This window comes from Protopterus annectens, chromosome 9.part0 (assembly GCF_019279795.1).
Source record: "Protopterus annectens isolate FY-2018-M chromosome 9.part0, PAN1.0, whole genome shotgun sequence".
Taxonomy (NCBI): Eukaryota; Metazoa; Chordata; order Ceratodontiformes; family Protopteridae; genus Protopterus; species Protopterus annectens.
Window position 1 is genome coordinate 1367854863 of NC_056743.1, and position 23896 is coordinate 1367878758.

Here is a 23896-nt window from a genome sequence, read left to right on the forward strand (position 1 = left end):
TTACTAATGAATGTGAAAAATAGGTGTTCTGTATGCTTTTAAAAGTATGGGACCCAAAGTCGGAATACCTTGTCCTAAAAATATTTTTGACAAGAAACAAGAGTTTTCATTTTCAGTTCTAAATAAACCTATTTGAATCTGAACAACTGTTAAAAACAACTTTGTCTGACATTGGTCTGAGGCAAGAAAAGTTTCCCCAATGGGGTACTTAGCTTTCAAGAAGACTTTGGTTGAAAAATATTTGTAATCTCAGGAGCTGGCCGACCGGCACTTGCGAACTGCTTCTGCTTCGGGCACCACGCGGCAAGAAAGACTGAAGAAAATGGCGTCGGCTGGTTCTTTTATACCCTTGTCGCACTGACATCAGGGAAGAGGTGATGACATCCGACGCCGGACCTAGACTTTGGAATTCGGCCGACTGAGGACCCGCCTGACGGCAGGAAAACCCTTCTGTTATGACTGCAGCTGTATGCACGATGAACATCAAGGCACATGTAGTTGCTTCATGTTGTGAAGACTGGTAGAGAAGGGTGAAGACTGCCAGCATAGCCAGATAGAATTTTATAGATAATTCTATCATTTGTAAATATAAATGTAAAATTCAGGCTTCTTTCTTAAATGAAAGCAAACACTGTAAAATTTGAACTTCAAGATTGTAGCCAACATTGTCATCTGCTGTAAGGAAAACTAAACCAAGCATTTCAAATGTTTTTTGATATTAAAATTATGTTTTATATGTCCTTTGAAGTTAGAATTTGGAGTCTATGCATCTGAAGTAAGCATCCTGCCTATTGTTTTAAGGCTAAAGTTAATGACCAGAATTTACATGTAGAATGTCTTTTATTGATGTAAGTGTAAAAGAATGTAAATGCAGTTTCTGTGTGGCCTGGGAACTCCAGACTAAGTGTCATAATGATGTAATGTGTATACTGGGAAAACCTAAGTGTCAAAATGATGTAATATGGGAGGGCCCAGCAGAAATCTTTGTGTGATTTTAAAAAACTATTGCTCAGAGAGAGACTGTAAGTATTTTTGTCTTGATATCCATCTCCTCAGCACTCTGCCTTTGTCTTAAGTAAGTTATTTCATAAGTATGTTTTCTTGTAGTAATAGCTAGGACTATAAAGATTAAACTCTGTGTTTCTTTGTTATGTCAGAACTGTATTATGGAATTATTTTTAGTTTCTGTGTGATCTCTGAACTCTTGAATAGCACTGTGGTGCAGTAGTATTGTCTTCTGGTTTTAATTATTTATTATTAAATATTTTAAAACCTTTTAACTGTGGCTGGTTTATCTAGAGATAAGTTAAGCTCTAGAGTACATTGCATATTTATAGAGTTTATTGTACAAAGCCACTCTAATAAGCCTTAAGACAGATTAGTCACACTTACCATTGGATAATAATATTGCACAGTAATAATTGGACACCCTTTAAAGGGCCTTTCGGTAGCTGATAATTATTAGCTGGTGGTGGCAGAAATTACTACCATATTGTCTGGGTAAAGGGGCACAGCTGGAGAATCTGTGTCAGACTTCCCCAGGAGTGTACGTGAAGTTGTATAAATACTTATCTAAAAGTGTGTGTGTGTGTGTCAGCTACTTGGGCAGGGACACGAAGCACTACAGAGAGGGTACTGGAGGTTAGCCTGCCAGCTAGGCTGAAATCTGGACCCTATAGCTGTGCCAGTGGGGAGTCTTATTGGGGACCTGGGAAGCAAGGGAGCAACCAGCCCCAGACCGACTGTGACCTCTGTGAGCACTTAAGGGAAATTGTACTTTACTGTGTGTATTTGTTATCCTTTCCTCTTATATTAGACACCCTCTCTCGTGTTAGTGGTGAGGATTGAGGCTCCTTGATTGCTAGGCCAGGGTGCAGGCATCACATTGTGGTTTGCAGTGGTGGGATCCACTTCACATTTGTGGTGGTGATGGATATCCATATCACGTATTAATTAGCTGGCAAATACTAATTGGCTTGTAGTGGTGTGGGAAGAGTGAATCCTGTAGCTTTTGTACAGTGATCTCTGAAGGTGTTTTGTAGTCTAAATCAGCCATGCAGTGAATACTCAGAGTTCAGATCACAATTGTTTTCTTTCTTTTGTTAGCTTAGTTAGTCAGGGTGAGCAGCAGCATGTCAGCAGAGGAGTATGGAAAGCTGACAAGGACCCAGCTGGTGGAGATGTGCCAGGCAAGGGGACTGGTGAATGGAAACCTGACTAAGGCAGACCTGATTGCAGCCTTGGTTATAGCTGCATCAGAAAACAGCATCCTGGAGGACAATCAGACTGGCAGTGGAGATACAATATCCTTGGAGAATGGACAGCTCATCCTTTCTGCGAAGGCCAATCAGACTGGCAGTGGAGATACAGTGTCCACGGAAAATGGACAGCACAACCTTTCTGCAGTGGACTTAAAAATCCAGCTGGAGCTAAAGAGACTTGAGTTAGAGGCCAGGCATTTGGAGATAGAAGCCGAAGAAAAGGAGAGTCAGAGGAGGCATGAGAGGGAAATGCTGATTCTTCCCCAAAGTCATGGAGGTAATGGGGAAGGAAGTAACTGGACCCCAGAAGCACAACAGGTAAGTAAATTTCTTCCTCAATTTAAAGTGAGGGAAATGTTGATAGTTTCATTCATATGTTTGAGAGGGCATGCAAACATTATAGTGTTGACCAAAGGCTCTGGGTACAGTTCCTGACCCGCTTACTCCATGGGAAAGCTGTAACTTTTTATCAAAAATGTCTGACTCTGTTTTGATTATACTGCTGTAAAAAATGTCTTTTAGAATGTTTTAAGCTAACACCTGAAATGTATAGGAAAATGTTTTGTGAGCGCAAACACAAGGCAGATGAAAGTGTGTGCGAATATATTGCTGAATTGAGCACTTATTTTCATATCTGGGTGAGTGGATGTCAGGTCACCACTTTTGAAGGGCTAGCAGACCTTTTGGTGAGGGAACAAGCCCTTAGCACTTTGCCTGAGGACATGAAGATCTGATTAGCTGATAGACAATGTAATACTTCAGATGAGTTGGAGAATAAGGGAGACCTATACCTGGCAAGCAGGGCAGCCCTGCACAGGAAGTGGACCCCCCAGTACTGCTCATTAGTCTAAAGGAACCCATGGTGAGCATGCACAGACTGCCCCAACAGAATCTGCCAGGAGCAGGGGAAGCCACTAGTCCAGGTACATGTGCAGGAGCTAGGGTTAAGTGTTTTGAATGCAACCAGTGGGACCATGTGGCATACAGGTGTCCACAGAGGCAAGGTGGGGGAGCCAGTAAGTGGGAAATACAAAATGCCAATAGTAGGTTGTCTTGAGACAACAGGGCTAATAAACTACCATCCTGCAGATGTCCTGAGAGGGACGGATTTGGATGAGGCAGTACCATGTACTTATGCAGTTACACGCAGTGAGGCTAGGAGACAAGCATGTGGGTGTGGTAAGTTGGGAGAGACATAGACAGCTTGCATACTTGTAGCCCAGACTGATGAGGTGGTTACTTCAGGGAGGGAGCTACCTTGTAGCAGTGAGAATGAATGTGAGCCACAACTGCTTGTGTGTACTGATGTTCCCTTGGACAGAGTGATTGCAAAGGTAGAGGTGAGTAGTAGTATCCAGGCTGACAGTGAGGCACCACTGTCAGAGGATTCCAGACTGCCTGTGGAAGGGGAGCTGGGAAAGGTTACAAGGAGAGAGTTGAGACAGGCTCAGTTCTCAGACCCTACACTGCAAGGCTTGAGACAGGTAGCTAGGGAGGCACCTGATTCTCAAGGGAAGGGGGAATCTGTATACTGGGACAAAGGGTTATTGTACAGAGAGTGGACCCCTGAGGGAGGGCTAGAAGGTGAGAGAGTACAGCAGTTGGTAGTGCCTAGAGCCTACCATCTGGCGCTTCTAGTCATAGCCCATGATATTCTCTTTGCAGGTCATATGGGCATAAAACGTGCAAAGAGACGTACTATGCAAAACTTCTACTGGCCTGGAATTTCCAGAGATGTAACAGGGTACTGCAGGACCTGTGAGCAGTGCCAAAAGGTAGACAAGGCAGGAGATAAGGTGAGAGCTCCTTTGATGCCTTTGCCTGTGATTGAGGAGCCATTTCAGAGGGTAGCTATGGATATTGTGGGTCCTCTGAGTACCCCAAGTTCCACAGGGAAAAATATATCCTAGTGGTAGTGGATTATGCTACACAATACCCTGAGGCAGTGGCTTTGTCCTCCATTGAGACAGAGAAGGTGGCAAATGCTTTGTTAGAGATTTTCAACAGGGTGGGTTTCCCAAAGGAAATACTGTCTGACAGAGGTGCCAATTTCATGTCAGATCTGCTGACTTGTCTGTGGAAGTCCTGTTGGGTAAAGCACATGAAGACCACCCTCTACCATCCCCAGACTAATGGTCTTGTTGAGAGGTTAAACTCTACAATCAAGTCCATGCTACAGGAATTTGCAGATCAGTTTAAGAGGGAGTGGGACAAATATTTGCCCCATCTGTTTGCTTACAGAGAGGTTCCCCAGGAATCCACAGGTTTTTCACCCTTTGAGTTGCTGTATGGGCATAGGGTGAGGGGACCTCTAGATTTAATTTGAGATGAGTGGGAAAGTGAGTGTGAGTCTCACAAGGAGTCTGTTGTGGCATACATCTTAAACCTCATGACAAGGCTCAGGGAACTCATGGGCTTGGCCCAGGAGAACCTGGCAGAAGCCCAACAACAGAAAAAGGTGTGGTATGACAGGAATGCTCGAGCTAGAGAGTATGCTGTGGGGCAGCAGGTAATGGTTCTCATCCCTTTCAGACACAACAAGCTGCAAGCAGCTTGGGAGGATCCCTACAAGGTGTTAAGAAAGGTAAGTGATGTTAAATACATGGTGGAAGTGTTAGGCAGATGGCAGAGGCACAAATCGTACCATGTTAACATGATGAAACTTTACCATGAGAGGGCGGCCCTTGTCCTGAACATTTGCAGTGGATTGCAGGAGGTGTCTGAGGGAGATCTGGGGACTGATCTCCTTAATGAGGCTCAGGCTGACACCTCAGTGGAAGGGGTAGCAATATCCCAGCAGCTATCTCCTATCCAGGTTTGTGAAATCCGAGCCGTGTTGCAGGAGTTTGGGGACATGTTCACTGGGAAACCAGGGTGCACCCACCTGGTGCAGCACCCGGTGGATACAGGACCCCAAGGGCCTATTAGGCAGGCCCCTTGTAGGGTGCCTGAGAGAGTCTGACATACTCTGAGAGAGGAGGTACAGGAGATGTTGGACCTAGGGGTGATTCAAGAGTCCAACAGTCCCTGGACCTCCCCAGTGGTGCTGGTGCCAAAGACGGATGGCAGCACCAGTTTCTGTATGGACTACAGGAATTTAAATAGTCACACAGAGCCGGATGCTTACCCCATGCCTAGAACAAATGAGGCCCTAGAGCAGCTGGATGGGGCTAAGCATCTTACAACCACTGATCTTACCAAGAGTTACTGACAGGTGCCCTTGACTCCCAGTGCTAGAGAGATGTCAGCTTTTGTGACTCCTTTTAGCTTGTACGAGTTCACAAAGATGCCCTTTGGGATGAAGAATGCCCTAGTGACTTTCCAGATATTGGTAGATAATATCCTAGCAGGAGGGTTTGCCCTTGCTTACCTAGATGATACTGCCATCTACAGCCATTCCTGGCCAGAGTACCTTTAGCATGTCAGGGAGGTGCTGGGCAGACTACAGAGGGCAGAGTTGACCATTAAACCGAGCAAATGTCAGGTGGGTATGGCAAAGGTCTCCTACCTAGGACATAGAGTGGGAAATTGTAAGATAAGGCCAGAACCTGCCAAAGTGGAAGCCATTCAGGCATGGCCTGCACCTGTTACCAAAAAGCAAGTGAGGGCATTCTTAGGGACAGCAGGGTACTACAGAAAGTTCATCCCAAGTTATAGTACCATAGCTGATCCCCTCACAGACATGACAAGGAAGAACAGGCCAGATAAGGTAGTGTGGACCCCAGCATATGAGCAGGCATTCCAGAAGCTTAAAGAAGCTTTGAGAGGACCCCCTGTGCTAGCCAGTCCAGATTACAGCAATTAATTTGCTGCGCAAGTGGATGCTTTGAACCATGGGGTGGGGGCTGTACTTAGCTAGATTTCTTCAGAGGGAGAAGAGGACCCAGTGGTTTATCTTAATCATAGGCTCCAACCCAGGGAGGAATGCTATGCAGCTGTAGAAAAGGAATGTCTAGCCATAGTGTGGGCACTGCAGAAACTTCAGCCTTATCTGTAGGGAAGAAAATTCACTGTAATGGCAGATCGCAACTCTCTAACACAGTTAAACAGAGCCAGTCAGCAAAATGCCAAGTTGCTAAGATGGAGCCTGGGGTTGCAAGCATAGGATATGTCAGTGCAGCACCACAGTGGGAGTAGCAATGCCAATGCAGATGTGCTCTCAAGACAGGGAATGGGGTAGGTATACCCAGATAGACCTAATCCTCTAAAGCTGTGTTTATCAAGAGTCACTTGTAAAACTAGCTTGAGTTCTCCATGGGGAGAGATGTGAAGACTGGTAGAGAATGGTGAAGGCTGCCAGCCTAGCCAGATAGAATTGTATAGATAATTCTATCATTTGTAAATATAAATGTAAAATGCAGGCTTGTTTCTTAAATGAAAGAAAACGCTGTAAATTTTGAACTTCAAGATTGTAGCAAAATTGTCATCTGCTGTAAGGTAAACTAAGCCAAGCATTTCAAATGTTCTTTAAAATTAAGTTTTGTATGTCCTTTGAAGTTAGAATTGGAGTCGATGAGTCTGGAGTAAGCATCCTGCCTATTGTTTTAAGGCTAAAGTTAATGATCAGAATTTACATGTGGAATGTCCTTTATTGCTCTAAGTGTAAAAGAATGTAAATGCAGTTTCTGTGTGGCCTGCGAACTCCAGACTGTGTCAAAATTATGTAATGTGTATACTGGGAAAACCTAAGTGTCAAAATGATGTAATCTACGAGGGCCCAGCAGAAATGTTTGTGTGATTTTAAAAACTATTGCTCAGAGAGAGACTGTAAGCATTCTTGTCTTGATATCCATCTCATCAGCACTCTGCCTGTGTCGTAAGTTATTTCAGAAGTATGTTTTGTTCAAGTAATAGCTAGGACTATAAAGATTAGACTAAGTGTTTTTCTGTTATGTCAGAACTGTATTACAGAATTATTTTAAGTTTCTGTGTGATCTCTGAACTCTTGAATAGCACTGTGGTGTAGTAGTATTGTCTTGTGGTTTTAATTATTTATTATTAAATATTTGAAACCCTTTTAACTGTGGCTGGTTTATGTAGAGATAAGTTGAGCTCTAGAGTACATTGCATATTTATAGAGTTTATTGTACAAAGCCACTCTAATAAGCCTTAAGACTGATTAGTCACACTTACCATTGGATAATAATATTGCACAGTAATAACTGGACACCATTTTAAGGGCCTTGGGTAGCTGATAATTATTAGCTGGTGGTGGCAGTAATTACTACCATATAGTCTGGGTAAAGGGATACAGCTGGAGAATCTGTGTCAGCCTTTCCCAGGAGTGTCTGTGAAGTTGTATAAATACTTATCTCAGTGTGTGTGTGTGTGTGTGTGTGTGTGTGTGTGTGTGTGTGTGTGTGTGTGTGTGTGTGTGTGTGTGTGTCAGCTACTTGGGCAGGGACATGAAGCATTGGTTGGACAGAGAGGGTACTGGAGTTTAGCTAGACTGAGATCTGGACCCTAGCACTGTGCCAGTGGGGAGTCTTATCGGGGACCTGGGAAGCAAAGGGGCAACCAGCCCCAAATGGACTGTGATCCCTGTGTGCACTTAAGGGAAACTGTACTTTACTGTGTGTATTTGTTATCCTTTCCTCGTATATGAGTTGCCCTTTCTGGTGTTAGTGGTGAGGACTGTGGCTCCTTGATTTCTGGGCCAGGCTGCGGGTGTCAACCATGTCACTCATGAAGTGCCATCATTATAACACACAAGATGTGCAGATGCAGTAACATACACAGATGAAACAACAGTTTCTAGTAATTGTCACTGACATAACTACTGCAGTGTGGTAAGGCCGCATACCTTTATGAACTCCATCACAGATTCCAAACACAGTGCTAGTGCATATTAAAAGCATGTTCTGATTTAGTGAAAATCCTGCTCTGTACTTTAAGCACTATATGTTGTTGTGGTGGTGTAAAAGGGGAGAAAATAATAGTGACAATGCACTTTCTTTAAAAAGGCTTCATGAGGGTTTGAACAGAGGGACCATAATATGAAATGCATTACATTTAAGTACATTCTAACACTAATACACGTACCCATGTCTTTAATGAATGCCACTTGTGTCCTACGGTCTCATACCTTCTAATGAGATATTTATCTGTGACCCAAAATATCATAAATGCATGCTATTAATGTGCATCATAGAATAAAGCTTGATAGACTGTGTATCATTATAAAGTAAAGATTGAAGAAATTACCAATGTTCTTTGAAAATGAGTAAATGTTAAACAGAACCAAGTTTATCATGGAATACAGTATTATTCTTCTAAATAAAGAGCCATATTACATTCAATTATCCTAACCGTTAGCTATCCAGCATCTATTATTTATCCAGTTATATACCAAATGAATAATAAAATAAACTAGACTAAGATTTTCCAGTTCATTAAGATGTTGCTGTCTTAGCAGGAACTAGCACTAGGCAACCCAAGCAGTTGCCTGGGGCTCTGTGGCTGGGGTGAAGGGTGCTGGCTGGGGGGCTGCCATAAAATTTAACTTTTAGTTAAAGCAATTAAATTTCTTCATTAAGAATGCACTCTGCATCTGTATGATTTCTTTAGTATGATATATTCACAGGTTTTGATTTCTGAGAACTAATTGGATTGCTACCATTGTGCTAGACTAGGAGACCAATGTCCTTCCTTTAGTAGGTGTGTGTGTGTGTGTGTGTGTGTGTGTGTGAAATGCCCTATGTAGCAGGTTAGTTAATTAATCAGGCTCCAACCCTTACCTTGTTTACAAGAGGCAACAGCCTTAATCCTCTACAACAACTAACAGACTGCTCACTTAGTCATCGGGGTGCATTTTCAAGGAATGTGAGTTTCAGTGTATTTCAATGAATGAAAGAAACAAGGGAAGAGAAGTTTACTGCAGCTCATACTAAGTCTGTTTTCACTGTGCAACGGTTTTGTTTAGCAAATGGCTATCAGTATTTGTGCTACAGAATTTGAAAGCGATTTTAGTAGCACAAAAGATGGCATGATTTCCCTTGGTGTAGAGCACTGTGGGTTCTACTCTCACACAATGTTAAAGGATTGCTGATGCTGCTGTATATTTTAAAGGGGGGTAGTGTTGCACTCCTGAGTGTCTTCCTTTAGATAAGATGTTAAAATGAGATCCCATCTGTCTGGATCAATGGTAGATGCTGTGAGATATTTTACTTCCACCTGAGCTATCAAAAAGGGTAGGAAGAAGTTCCCCAATGACCTGGCCACATTTTCTCTAACAGTATAAATACCACGAAGGGTCTCCCCCTTGAAAAGACTCTACTAGCCTAGTGGGACTATCCCAGCCAACAAATGATATTTAAATTATAAGTTCTAAATGAAATCTATATCTCTGCTTCATCTCAAAAGTAAAGAAAAATAGTATGCAAGCTGATGGTTTTGAGCAGTGTTTATGGTGAGGGCATGAGACAAGTAAGGGGGTGTCTGGTCCATTCCCCTGCCTAGGTCTCCATTTAACCAACAACCAGCTCCAGCTATTATGTCATATGGAATCACATGTCTATGCAAAAGCTAACTATAGAATGTCTAATGAAAGTTCTCAATGCAGACAGACTCAGAAAAATTCAGCCAAGTCTGACAAATGCATCATAATAGTAAGGGAACCCCACTATTGCATTCCAAGGTTAAGAATAACACAATTTCGATTTTTCTACTTTGATCAACATTTATTTACAATTTATACTAGACTTTTAAATATAGTTATGACTCCAAACTCAACACGATGAGATGACACTCGGGCACTGGGAACTCATCTATGACTTCTACTACAGAAACAGTCAGTAGTCTGGGGATCCTAGATGGTCACTGAATGGTGACAAAGTAGACAACATTTTCTTCTGTATTCGTGATAGAAAACAAAAAAGAGAAAGGAAATAGAATGAAATTTACCTAACATCATGTACTTAATACTAGCAGACTGTTTGAGGGGCTATTGGAGAACAGTACTGATATACTGGAAATCATTAATGTCACAGTCTGGGAAGGTACACAAAATTCAAAACTTACAATCAGTTATTTATGTAGATCAGTTTGTACTGTAGTTGGCAGCTAACATGAGAGGATAGTCGAGAATGATGCAAGAAAGGAAAAATTGTCCGTATAGACTTTCTGTCCAAAGGGTGGTTTTATTTTACATATTATATGCCAGTTAATAAAATGTCCATTACTGTTGCAAACAAGGAAAACTCACTTGGTAACTTGGCATCATCTGTCTTGTTATGTGTGTGTGTGGGGGGAGGGGGGATTAAAAGTGAAAATGTCCAGTAGAACTTGACTGCCATTACAGTGAATGTTTACTGGTGAAGAACCTTTTCTTGATTCCACTTTATTTCCTCAACCCAACCCAATCACACATCACAAAAGCTCAGCAAAAGTACTCATACTGCATGAGATTTTGGCTACTCATCATCTCAGGAAAACAAGTGCCTGAGTTTGTGAACAATATGAACTAATGCAAGATCAGAGTAACACTGATATTGCAGGAGGCCTCCAGTTACATCATTCATATGTGTTGCAAGGCCCTAACACCCCTTTGCATTATTTTCTTATTACTAGATTGCTGCATGATGGAGAGAAAGAGAGCTCACTGACACACGGTGTAAGACTGGACCAAATATTAATTACAGGGATACAAGCAATAGGATATTGCTCACATGTCTTAAGGTGTGGTAACAAAAGCAATTAAAAACACTAGATCTTATGCCCAAACAACTGTGGTATTAGAAATGGTGATCTGAGGATATAGTTTTACTCTTGAAAACTTCCATCACATTCTGCTTTGTATATATTGTAAATAATCCCTTACAAATGTTAGTTTTGCCATGACCTAGGTGCAAATATGTCTCCTGATATCCACTCTTCAAATTTCTTTAACACATCTAAGTATTTGATAACTGTTTCGACAATAAAGCTTCTTTTATGTCTGCCTGATTTTGTTATATAGCTCATTTAGATTTTACCCATGCCTGTTCTATTACGTAACATACTTTGAATATTTTATGCCTGTCTGATTTTATGTAGCTCATTTAGATTTTACCTATGCCTGTTCTATTAAGTAACATACTTTCGATATTTTATGCCTGCCTGATTTTGTTATGTAGCTTATATTTTCCCCATGCCTGTTCTATTAAGTAACATACTTTGGATATTTTATGCCTGCCTGATTTTGTTATACAACTTCTTCTGCTCGTCATTTGCTAATATTACTTATTTCAAATCGTACTTGGTCAAAGGTTGACTGAATCTATGTTGATCTGTTTATTCAATTCTTTCCTCATAGCCCAGGTCATGACTGAAAAGGGTCTGTTGGCCAGCCCATCTACCCAGTCATCAGATGCAAAGAATAAATAATTATTTTCTCAACAGTTGCATATAAGCCTTTTTCCTTATGCTACATTCAATTTCACTTTTCGTGAGCCCTCGGTACATATCAATAAAATATTCCACTTAAAAAAATGAATGCCTGAATAATAGGTCAGGCCTGGTCCCTCAGTGAGTTTGTCTTAGGATGTTTATACTGGAATAGATAACAGGATTAGCATCTTTATTGATGACACAATAATGGGCATAGAGGTGGAAGATGAGTATGAATCCAGCAAAGGATTTGGAAAGGCGGAACAAGTGGTAAAACAAATGCAGAGCGATGGACTTGGGTCAAACGACTTTGAGGTAAAATATCAATTGAAAGAAGTGGAAATGATGGCAGAAAAGAAGAAAAAGTACCTTAAATGTGTTGCTTCACGCCTGGACTGGACCACCAGAAGCAGAGATAGATAGGGCAGTAGCAACAACAAACAGAATGTTGGGGTATATCTTTAATGGTGTAGATTGCAGGGGAGATGGCAAGTGATGGAGGTATGGTGGGGAAGAAAGAGGTACCTGATAGCATATGTTTTCACAGTGCAATGAGTTGGCGGACTTTAAAAATTCCCTATAGAGTACTCTGCCAGGAATAATGGTCAAGGAATTGAGTGTACCTAAAGAAATTATTTTTTTTACCTGGGATACAGGATGTGAATTGCCTAAATATATTAAAGCCTTGTTAAGTTTAATTTTGGTGTCTGCCAGAAAGGCAATTACTAAGAAACAGAAATCAAAGTCTAAACCAACCACACTTGAAGTAGTGAATATTGTAACAAGAGATACAAGAACAAGAAGTGGGATGTATTGAAAAGGGCAGGAGTAAATTACAATGAAAAAAATAAAAACTGTGGGGAGGAGAATGAGACATAAAAAAGCAGGAACTGAACAATTTATGTAATGCTAGATTGGTTATATTGTTTAGAAGAATATATGTGATTTATAATATCTGAGCTTTTCCACTCATGGGATTTTACTCTCTTTTGCAACGGTTTCTTCCTTTTGTTGTAGAGTTTGTTTATAGCAGGGGACCACCAGATTGGCTTCCTTTTTTTGGAGGATGGCATCTTGGTTCTGTTACGGATAGCACTATCCATGCACTCATGTAAGTGCTTATAGAGTACATTTGTGTACTCTATAACTGTACTGCCCATCTACATGGATGTCACGAAGTTGTCCACTTCTGTCTTAAAAAGCATGAAGTTGGCTTTGGAAAATTTTTTTACAGTGGTTTCCTTAATGGGGGTGTGGGGGTGTGGATATCTATGGCGATTAGCTTATGGTCAGATCTGACCAACAAGGAGTTGACTACAGGTGTGGAACACCGGTCACTTATGTTGGTAATGACTAGGTCTAGGATATTATTCCTCCTGGTGGGGGATACTTCTTTGCCAAAGGGGATAATGAGCCATTTTTTTGCATTTAGTTTTAGTCTGTGAGTTTGGTGCCAATCATTTATCTGAGTCAACCCCTTCTGTAATATGTTTACATTGTTGGGGGACTGAATGATTGGGCCCAGTTTGCATTCGTCTGCAAACCTGGTAAGCCAAAGGCCATCTACTTTTGCCCAGACTTCAGAGAAGTAGATTCCAAACAGTAGAGGGCTCAGCACAGATCCTTGTTGTACCCCACTAGTAAATGGTCTACTGGTGTAAGTGGAGTCTCCAGCTTTGACAGTGTTCGTTCTGTTGGTGAGCCAGTAGGCTGCACATCTAGAGACATACGGGTTAATTCCAGGCGCTGAGAGTTTCTCAATGATCCCTGAGTGGGAGATTGTGTCAAAAGCCTTGACTAAATCAAGATAGGTTGTATGTACAGCTCTGTCCTCATCCAAGGCTCTGTTGATATTCTCAGTCCACCAGGTTTAATAAGCAAGGTCTACTCTTATGAAAGCAGACTGGGTCAGAACAAGAGTTTGAATGTCAACTATGTCCTTGTTGATAAGGTCCATGATGAGTCTTTCCATAGCCTTGCAGATAAGGCTGGTTAGACTTATGGGTTGATAGTTTCCTGGGTTGGTTGATGCAGCCCCTTTGTGCAAGGGGATTACTGTTGCTGTTTTCCATACTGAGGGAACAAAGCCAGTGCTCACACTATGGTTAAAGAGAGTGCCAAGTGGTTCTTCTAGTTCTTGTTTTAGATTGTTTAGTAAGCAACTTGGGATGTTTTCTGGTCCCATACAGGTCATGTTTTTGGCTTTGGAGAGTGCTTGTATGACTTGTTCTTTGGAGATACTCGGTAGTGGATTGGTGTCAGAAATGCTGTGGGGTATGGTTGCTGGGGATAGGGGGTGAAGTTATTGCCAAATCTGTCAGCTTGCAGGTTCGAAATTTCTTCAGATTCAATGTGAGTGGTACCATCCACTATAAGTTGGGCATTCTCTTTTAGATTTTGGACATAGCTAACGAATGCCTTCTGCTTGTCTTTAGCTAGGGATGCTAATTTAGTCTCATAGCTAGCCTTAAAGGACTTTATAAAATGTCTGATTTGCTTGTTCAAGATGTGGATGATATTCTTCTTCTGCTGAGTAAGTTCCCACTTGTTCTTAGATATCAGTTTCTTTCTTTTGTAATATAACTTATTTATACTTACAGTCCACCAGGGTGGCTTGTTTTTTTGGGAGGACCTGGTTTTAGTCCTGTTAGGTACAGCTGAGTCAATACATTTCTTTAAGTGGCTATAGGGGGCATTTGTGTACTCTTCTGCTTAGGAGTCATTGTTGGCTATGTTAGCAGGGGCTCTGAGACTTTTTATACCATCGCTTAGTACACTACAGTTTGCTTTGGAGACATTTTTCAGTTTTTGTGCTTCTTTGTGGGCTATCAGGTCTCATCTTTACTTCAAACAAGACTGATTTATGGTCTGATCCTACCAAGGAGGGCAATACACAGGAGGTAGTGCGGTGACACCCATTGTTGGTGAACACTAGGTCTGGGACATTTGTTTAAGAAGAAAAAATAGCAAGGTGAGAGACTCTAAAAAGAATTCAGAAACAACCCAAAACTAAGGACAGTCCACCAATTCAGAATGACTATCTCAGGAACCTCCCCCCCCCTTCCCACCCTGACAACAAATAAATGGATTCTCAAGATCATTTATCATGATTACAGACAGCAGTGGGAAGAAATTCTTACTTTCCAGAGGGTTATTTCTCAACCATTAGACCAGTCTCCTCTATTCCCTCTCTGTCCTTCAGCTCAAGCTGTCTTATGGAGTGATACAACCAGTTCCTCCTTCCCAAGGCTATAGCTAGGGTTGATTGGATAGTAATTAACTAAAGGGACATGTGATGTATTATTTCTATTTATTTGAATTGTGTATTTGAATCCTATACAGTCTGAAGAAGCGTTCTGAGCAACGCGAAAGCGATTACTGTTTTGGTGTTTTGGTTTTATTTTACATATTAAAGTGCGCCGTTTGTCAGCCAGTGGTGTGCCTTGGAGTTATTTCTATTTCTATTGATAGATTTTTTAATACAAAGGCACTTTACCCTGAGGACTATGTTTATAGACTTTTTTAACCACTCAAGTTACACATACTGACAGCAGCATTTTATTCAACTAACTGAGAGCTTTCATATGAGGCTAAGGAGTTCTGTCTGTATTACCTGTTTTTTGACATATTTATAAAAAATGTGAAAATTATATCTATATAAATTAATATAATAAAAAAACAACAGTTAATATCTATTTACCTGCACTAGACAGAGGTCAAAATATTAATGCAGTTGAGTTTGCCATTGTGGAAGCTTTAAGATGAAATATTTTAAAACCTTGTACATAGCATAGTTTTGGAATTTTTGAAGCAAATATGAAAAAGCAATATTTGACACCTAGAGGTGTCAGTAGGAGTTAACTGCAGATATACACGGAGGTGCATCTCAGATGTAATGATTTAAGTTTCCTGGTAATATTTGATTTAAAAGATGCTTATCATTACATCTCTGTTCATCCAGACTTCAGGTGTTTCTTACAGTTCTGTGTGTCTGGATCACATTATCAGTTCTCTGCCTTACCCTTTGAACTATCTACTGCACCAAGAGTGTTCACAAAGGGTTTATATCCATTTATAGTACATTGCCAGCTGCATGATATTCACATTATTCCAGATTGAGATGACTTTATTATCTTTGCATAGTCTTTTTCGAAGTGCCAGCAATCACACACTTGGGTGAGAAATCTGTTAGACAAGCCGGAATTCCAAGACAACATTGAAAAGACTGTTTTGACTCCTTTACACAGTATTCTATTCCTCAGATGTCAGCTAGATACCTCAGTTTGAACAGCTTTTCTTCAAAGGATAAAAGAAATCAATATCTAGATCTATTTTAAGGTTTTCCACTCGGACTATGGTCACTGCAAGGAAATACCTCTGATTGTTGGGTCTCATCACATCTATGATTCTCATATTACCTCTGGCAAGATGCCCAATGAGAAAGATATAGTGGGATCTGAAGTGTCTTTGGCCCAGCGCCAACATCCTTTTTCTTTGAAAATCCCAGTGTTTGGGTTTTCAGAAATTACTTGGTGGAGACAGCAAATATCCCTAAACTCAGGTCTCCCCTCCTCCTTCACTCTTTCAAAGCAGTCAGTCACAACAGAGACCTTGGACTTTGCTTGAAGAGTAGCTTCTTCAGGGATAAAAGTGCAAGTTGTATGGACAGATGCTAGCATATGAATATAAAAGAGATACTTGCCATGATCAAGGCACTCAACTCTCTGAATCATCTTTAGTCCCCTGGACCTCTTTAGGTGGTTACAGACAATACCACAGTCATGTGGTACATCAACTACCCAGAGAGAACCAGGACATACCCCCTTTGCAGACAAGCCAAGTTAGCTTGGGATATAGCTTCACAGCATAACCTCACTTTGCTGGCATCCTATATTCAGTCACAGCATGAGAAGTTGAGTAGGACAAGAGCAGACACTCATGAATAGAAACCAGATCATGGTGTCTTCAAAGATTTGATCCATCTGTGGGTAGTTCCTGAAGTAGACCTATTTACCTCCTGTCTGAACAATCAGCTGTCAATATTCTGTTCCAGGACTCTATGCAAGAAAACTTGATATTCAGATGGATTTTCCTTTCCTTGAACAGGAATGCTCCTGTATGCTTTTCTAACCTTTCTACTGATATCTAAGGTACTTTGAAGAATAAGAAGAAATCCCCAAGATTATTGTGATGACTCCTTTCTGGTCCAGGCAACAGTGGTTCTCCCTTCTTTTGGAAATGGCCAGGGGCAATTATCATGAGCTTCCTCAATGAAACAGGATCAGAGATGTTTGACACACCACAACTCCAATCAACTTCAACCAACTGTCTAGATGATCAGGTCTTAATTCCTTTTAGGATATGTTTACTGAGGACATGCAGTAGGTACTAACAGAGGCAAAAAAAAAAAAAAACAAAACCCTGCTACTAGAAAGTCATATCTTAGCAAACAGAAGATGGTGCAAACAGCATAACAAACACCCATTTGAGGCTACATATCTCTTCCTTGGTTTTACTATTGGTGTGAGTTATTATCCCATGGCCTTTATGGCTCTACAATCAAGGCTCAGTTATCAACCATTCCAGCATTTCTGTCATGGATCCTCCTCTTTCAATGCATTCTCATGTCAAAATGTTTTTGAAAGGGGTTTAGCATAAGAGACCTCCAAAAAGCCAGTGTTCCATACATAGGAACTTAATGTTTGTCCTAGAGAAGCTAACACATGCTCCATTTGAACCAGTTAATCTGTCTGATGTGAGGTTCTTAACATAATAATGCTCAGACCTCTGCAAGCTATTATGGTGAGTCAACCCTATCTCATTTTCCATAAGGACAAGGTTTCTTTGAGAACTAATCCTTCTTTTTTGCCAAAAGTGGTATCTGAGTTTACTTTATGCTAAGTTAGATATCTCTCCATTTTCTTTCCTAAACCTAAAATTGATGGGAAAGGATGCGCCTTACCTTGGATGTTGGCAGATCTTCAGGTCAGTTGTTCATTTCTTGTGAAGATAAAAAGCAGGTATAATCTTTGTCAAAACAGGTTACTTCCAAAAGGATATCTCCTTTTGTTTTACTTACCACCATAAAACTATTTCAGGTAGGGTCAAGTCCCACTCTTCTACCAGAGCCTTGATTTCATCTATAGCTTTTTAGGAAGGGTTGGATTCCAGAAGTATTCCATAAGCAGAAATTTAGTCCACTAAACATATGCTTAGAAGGCATTACAAGTTTGATTCCCTCTCTAGGCCTAGATCAGGATTTAGCAGGACCATTCTCCAGTGGTTCCTGGACTCTTACCTTTCCAGAATGTGCAGTAATCTAAGGCTACTGCAGCACTAATCAATATAATGAATGCAGTACAGTTGTTACCATAACAGTAGCTATCTGAATGATCACTGCTGCAGCAGCTGCCCCTTCTTCCATTCCCCTTGTTTTTTGGTGTGTTGTTCATGTTAGAGTGTGAATACTTATTTTATTGTACCTAGCATCGTCCTTTCAGGGCTCACCCCAGCCCAGACCCCTCCCCCCTTGGCAGGAAAACTCTGAAAAGCTTGGCACTCAAGCCTGAAATATGTCCTGAGAATTTGGAAGCTGGCCAGATACTACACACTTGGTAGGATATAACCCAGCTAAGGATGATGCAGCAGTGATCATTCAAATATCTGTTGTTATGGTAAGCTTACTTACACTGCTCTGCTTTCTTACTTGCCTGGCTAACAGACTCAGCCTCAGCAGAAAGTGCATACATGAAATTATGCATGCACAAAACAAGTGACATTAATGCGTGCTAAGAGCAGGGATTTGCAGATAGCCATAAGGAGAACAGCCTGTCTACATTATGTCCACCTGTTATGAAGATTAATGAAGGATACCAAGAAAGAGCATATAGTAGGTGGGAAGCAAAAACATATGACACTTAAAAAGCATATTATTAGAAAAATTGTGCATGTTACTACAAGTGAAAATACTCAGTATTACAGTTTATTTCAGGGTTTATACTTGGAAGAAGTACAGAAGTTACCCTATCATAAACATAATCAATAGATTGTAAAAGAGAAAGTAAAACAGTGATCACATCCTCACAGCTACAGCAGACAGATAGACATACACACACTACAGCTGAAAGAATTTTGCAGAATGTGCAAATTTTTGCCACATATATTTGGTCTCTTCCCCATAAACTTAGTGGTTTTCTGATAATTCATTGAGGACTGATATCACTAAATATTGACAGAATTTTGAGTTACATACTTCAGAGTATGCATGCTAATGAAAAACACATTATTCCAACAACTTTCTGAGTTTATAATAGCAATATTACAAATCTGTCCTTTTTTGTGACTTGGTCCCATTTATTTTTGGCTTTGTCCTTTTTTATTTTTGCATTAAGAGAGTGAGAGGTGTAACTATAAGAAGAACATGAAATAAAACAATAATCATTAATTGATTACTATGAAAAATAATGTCTGAATAAAGTAATACAGTCTATGTAAATACACAAGCTACAAAGGCTAAGTACAATGTGATCTGCAGTAAATGGTAATTAAATCTTCTTTTGTATGCTGAAAGAAATAAACAGCTAGAACTAGTGCATGTTTTAAAAAGTAGGACTGCACACAGCACTGCAGTGCAGGGCTGTGATTATCACCTTATGGAAAATATTCTTCTGAAAGCTATCATAAAGATGGAATGTCTAAACCAAAAGGTTGTTAGTCTCCTTCCCAAAACAGCCATTTAGACTGTATCAAACCTTAGTGGGAATCTGTCATTATTCATATTTGCTTTTAGTCCATTCATAAACTGGTGATGCATTGTCCATTCCAGGCTTACCCTTTTTATCACAGTGGATATGTCACATGGCAGCTGTTCAGCCAATCATGCTTCTTCTTTTGCTCAGGGGACAGACATGGTATTTGGAACTGCAAGTTGTCTACCTCCACACATGGATTAAAGGAAGGTATTGGCACAGCTTAATTTATAGGCAGGTACCAATCAGTACCAGTTTTGCATGTTGCAATTCAGTCTGTTCTCAGACCCCATCATTTTCAAAAATGTGCATGACATTTTTGACATCACTTCTATTCTCTCTCTCTCTTTCTGTCTATTCAGGCTTTCCTCTGTCTGGTGGCTTGTGGTCTATGAGGTATGGATTATTTTCGCTCTCTCTCTCTGCCTTTTTATCTAACTTGACATCTTGATGAATGAAACCAAATCACAGCTTTCCCCTGCTTTGCTTTTTCTTTCCTAAGCTGCCATCTAGATAGTAATTCTAAATGCAGTTTTTAGTTGCTATATCATCTAGGTAGTAAACATGTAACTTTTTCACTTCTCAATTGGCAACAGGTCTCTAACTTTGCTACACATATACCTCTCAGCCTCAGAGCAAAAAATATGGACAAAGCATAAAATGACGGGGGGACAAATAGGGAAATACTTTAAATATTGCTTTTACAAACTTAGAAAATTGATAGAATAATAGGTTTTGCATTAGCATGAATTTTCTGAAGGATGTGGAGTCTTAAACTCAAATGTTTGTCATTATTTAATAACTTCAATGCTCAGCTATTCGCCAGAAAAGTACAGATTTTAGGAGGAACACACCAAAAATAGGAAACAAAAATCTGGACATTCTGCAAAAATCTGTACAGTTGAGAGTAAATTTTCCAGGGGACACTAAAACACTGAATCTTAACATATTCAGATTAAGAGGCTCATATCAGATTGTTCATTTCTCCTCAAGCAGCAGTCTTTTTGTGAACTGTTAACAAAGACATGTGTCTGTAGCATTTCTCCCGGGGCTTCTGCTGAAAATTAGCTTCTTTACAAGTTGGACTTTCCTGGTTAACAAATGTTAAATAAATAAATAAATAAATAAATAAATAACTGATATGAAGTATCATGTCATGGACCATGACTTTGAGCTGAAAGGGTTAGCAATCGAGGTGAGCACCATAGATTCCTCAATGACATGGGATGCCCATTTCTCACAACACATGACTTAGAGTCTGTGACTGGCATCAAAAAGCCTCCATCGCAACAACGTATGGGGAATGACAGAGATGGTGGTGTGACTTCAAACCTTCAACCTGTTCTTTCAGTTCATACAGTTTGACAATATGTTATCTAAACAAATAGGTAGGTGTGTTTGTGTGCAAATGATCACTAGTAGGCAGAATCGATCTGAAGGCAGTTTATATTTTGTGCAAGCTCATCTACTTGGGAGATAGATAAAGCCCAAACCATTCATCTGTACATAAATGGTGCTAGAGCCAAAAGGTGTGCCACATCCACTTCCACCACACACACAAGTCCATTCCTTAGAACATTCTTGTATGATTCTAAAATGTATATCTAAAGAAATGAGATGATGAGGGCTGAGCCAAATACCTTATTTTCCTTTGGGCCTCAGACCCTCAGTGGATTTGTCATGTCACCTTCCATTTTGCTTCAAGTAATGAACTCTCTTTTACCCTACTGTGGACGGCATTACATGTCATCTCAAATGTTCTCCCCCAAACAACTAATTACTTTAAGTGTGGCAATAGCCAGACTTCCTGGCCTTTCATAAAATCTGTTGTAGGTGATGAGGGTTGCCCCATGGCCTTCTACAGAAAAAAATAAACAGTGAGAGTTGTAAGAATTTATTTTCCTTTCTGGGTGGTTTTCTCATGACTGCAATTGCAATAACAAGTCCTGAATTCCACTGTTTCATATTAAAAAAAAACAGTCTTTACTGGGCACAGCCAGCTTTGCCATACATGTGACACTACTTCACCATACAAATATGTATTTATAATAAAAATTAAACCACTAACAGTTCCCTAAGGTGCAGATATTTATCAGGGCTCCTAAAATCAACCTCAAAACAAAAGAAAGAGATGTTTGCAGAGTTGCAGTACTAGATATAGCAGAAATTGCCTTACAAAATGTACTGATATAATATAATGTAATGTATGGGTCTTCTACCAGTCAATATCCAAACCCATAACATACATCAATAGACTCACATAAAAGAAAAAAAAATAAATCAATGTTTTAACAGAAATATTATAGAATAATTGAAAAGTGCTAATTTTATGGATAGGGTCCAGTTACAGTTTAATCAGTGGTGATGTACTTAACCAATTCAGACTATCTGCTAGTAAGAAATTGACACAGTCCAGGGATAAACTCAAAATTACTCATAGAAGAACACTGCATACATTATGGTAACATCACACTGGGAGAGGTTAACATTTTTGGTCTTAGCCTCATGTCAGAAAAGACATTATTACACAGTAAGCTTACACACTAATATACATTCAACAACACAATACATACTTCTATTCATTAAGTTTTCATTTGTTAATTTAGTAAGTGAGCTGCTCTATGAACACTGCAGCTATGGTTCATACTAAAAGAGTAAGAATAAATGGACAATTTAGGAGAGTCAGTCAAAATTAATGTTTTTTATGGTGTTGCCAGAGTACACAGAGAAAGCCTAAGCAGACACTAGAAAAATAAACATAATCCATATAGCCATGACCGCAAGATAATTTTTATCCCCAGATCTTGAAGTTCAGTTCTTATCACTGATCCACGGTGCCAACTTCAGAATCCTGCACAATGGTCAGTCATGTATATCTATAGCGATATAGATATCTATATGTATATCCATATCTATATCGATATATGTTTACTATCATTTTAGTGATTGATACAATTTCGAATCACAAAATAACACAAGCACAAGGTCACAATGCTGATTCCCATATATGCGAACATCCAGCCTTGCGCCCCTTCTGGACCCATGTTATACTTGTTCCTGTGAAATGCAGGTAAGGAGCAGTAGCACAGCTGGGGTGGGGCAAAAAATGTGCAAAGGATTAGAGAGCTCAATGTGATCAGCCATCAATCAACCCTACCGGCCTTAGTGCAATACTGGTTTTCAAATGCCAGTATGGCATTTGAGGTCAGACTGAGTGCTGTAGCGCTCTGTGTGTGGTCCAACTGTAGCGCACCATGCAGGGCATAAACTGTGGCAACTGTGTGCTACATTTGTGACAAACAGTTTGCTATAGTGTAAAAGAGAAACATTTTGGTTTTTAACAAACATCAGAGCACCATAGCAGTCCATGCAGGGTACAAACTGTAGCAACTATTTGCAACATTTGTAGCAAGCAGTTTGCTATAGCTTAAATGTAAAAAAAAATGTTTTTTTTTAGTTTTTTTCTACCTAAAGACTGAGGTCCATAGTGCTCCATGTAAACTGGGTATAAACTATAGTAACTGTCAGCTACATTTGTAGCAAACAGTTTGCTACAGTTTAGCAAAAAAATGTATTTATTTTATTATTACTATTTTTATATAATGCAAGGAAGGCAGGGGGGCAAATCCTTTATCTGGTCACCTGGTTGGTGAGCTAGTAAAAGGAATGGACTTTTTTTGCTTTTCACGTGAACAGTTGAGTGAGTGATGTTGTGGGGTGTTGGTTTGTGGGAATGGCAAAGGGAACTAGTTGAGCTAGCTATGCTTCTGGTCAGGAGATTCAATGTTCAACATCATTTGTGTACGTGGACATTGGCATTCTCATCTTGTGAACTTTTAATCACTTTATTTTGTGATTCAAGTTTGTAACCATCACTGAATTCATAGTAAGCCTACACATGGAAGTCCTGCACTTAGTCTAAATTGTGCTAGATCATTACCTGTTTATAGGTTCATAGGTTCATACTAGGCTATCTACTCTAGGGCATTTATAAGCCTAGCCAGAATGTGTTTGGCTTTCGCCACCCATTTTAAATTAATTTTGCTATGCCCTTTTTCGAAGTTAGTATACTGTGCCTCTGTCTAACAGTGACACAGAAGTGATTCCTGGGGTAAACCTATGATCTCCCATCCACTCATCAAGATTCCTCTTGAAGAGAGTCAATGAGGGACTCTGCCTAACCTGGGCTGGGATTTTATTCCAAAGTGAAGGGAGCCTCTGGGTTATGAATCTGTCCCTCCAGCATGTCCTATTTATTTCAGTGCTGAGGTTCAAGTCTCTCGAGCGCGTAGCTCGATGGGATTTGGATTTTCTGAGGTGCATCATTTCCATTAATTTCGGGTTGGACATGGCTTTATACGTCAGGCACAGATTGCCTCTGAGCAGGTGGTATGCCACTGAGTAGAGTTGGAGTTTCTTTAACCGGGCAGCATATGGCATCTGTTTGAGCCCTTTGATCCTCTTGGTGAGGTACTTTTGGGGTCTTTCCAGTTGCTGCAGGTGTCTGGTAAGGTAAATCCC

General features: G+C 40.2%; 1 protein-coding gene across 2 annotated transcripts in view; it reads right to left on the reverse strand.

Moving 5' to 3' along the window:
- Positions 1 to 23896, reverse strand: part of LOC122812081 (gamma-aminobutyric acid type B receptor subunit 1-like) — a 2214644-nt gene that overhangs the window by 820998 nt on the left and 1369750 nt on the right. The window lies entirely within an intron of this gene.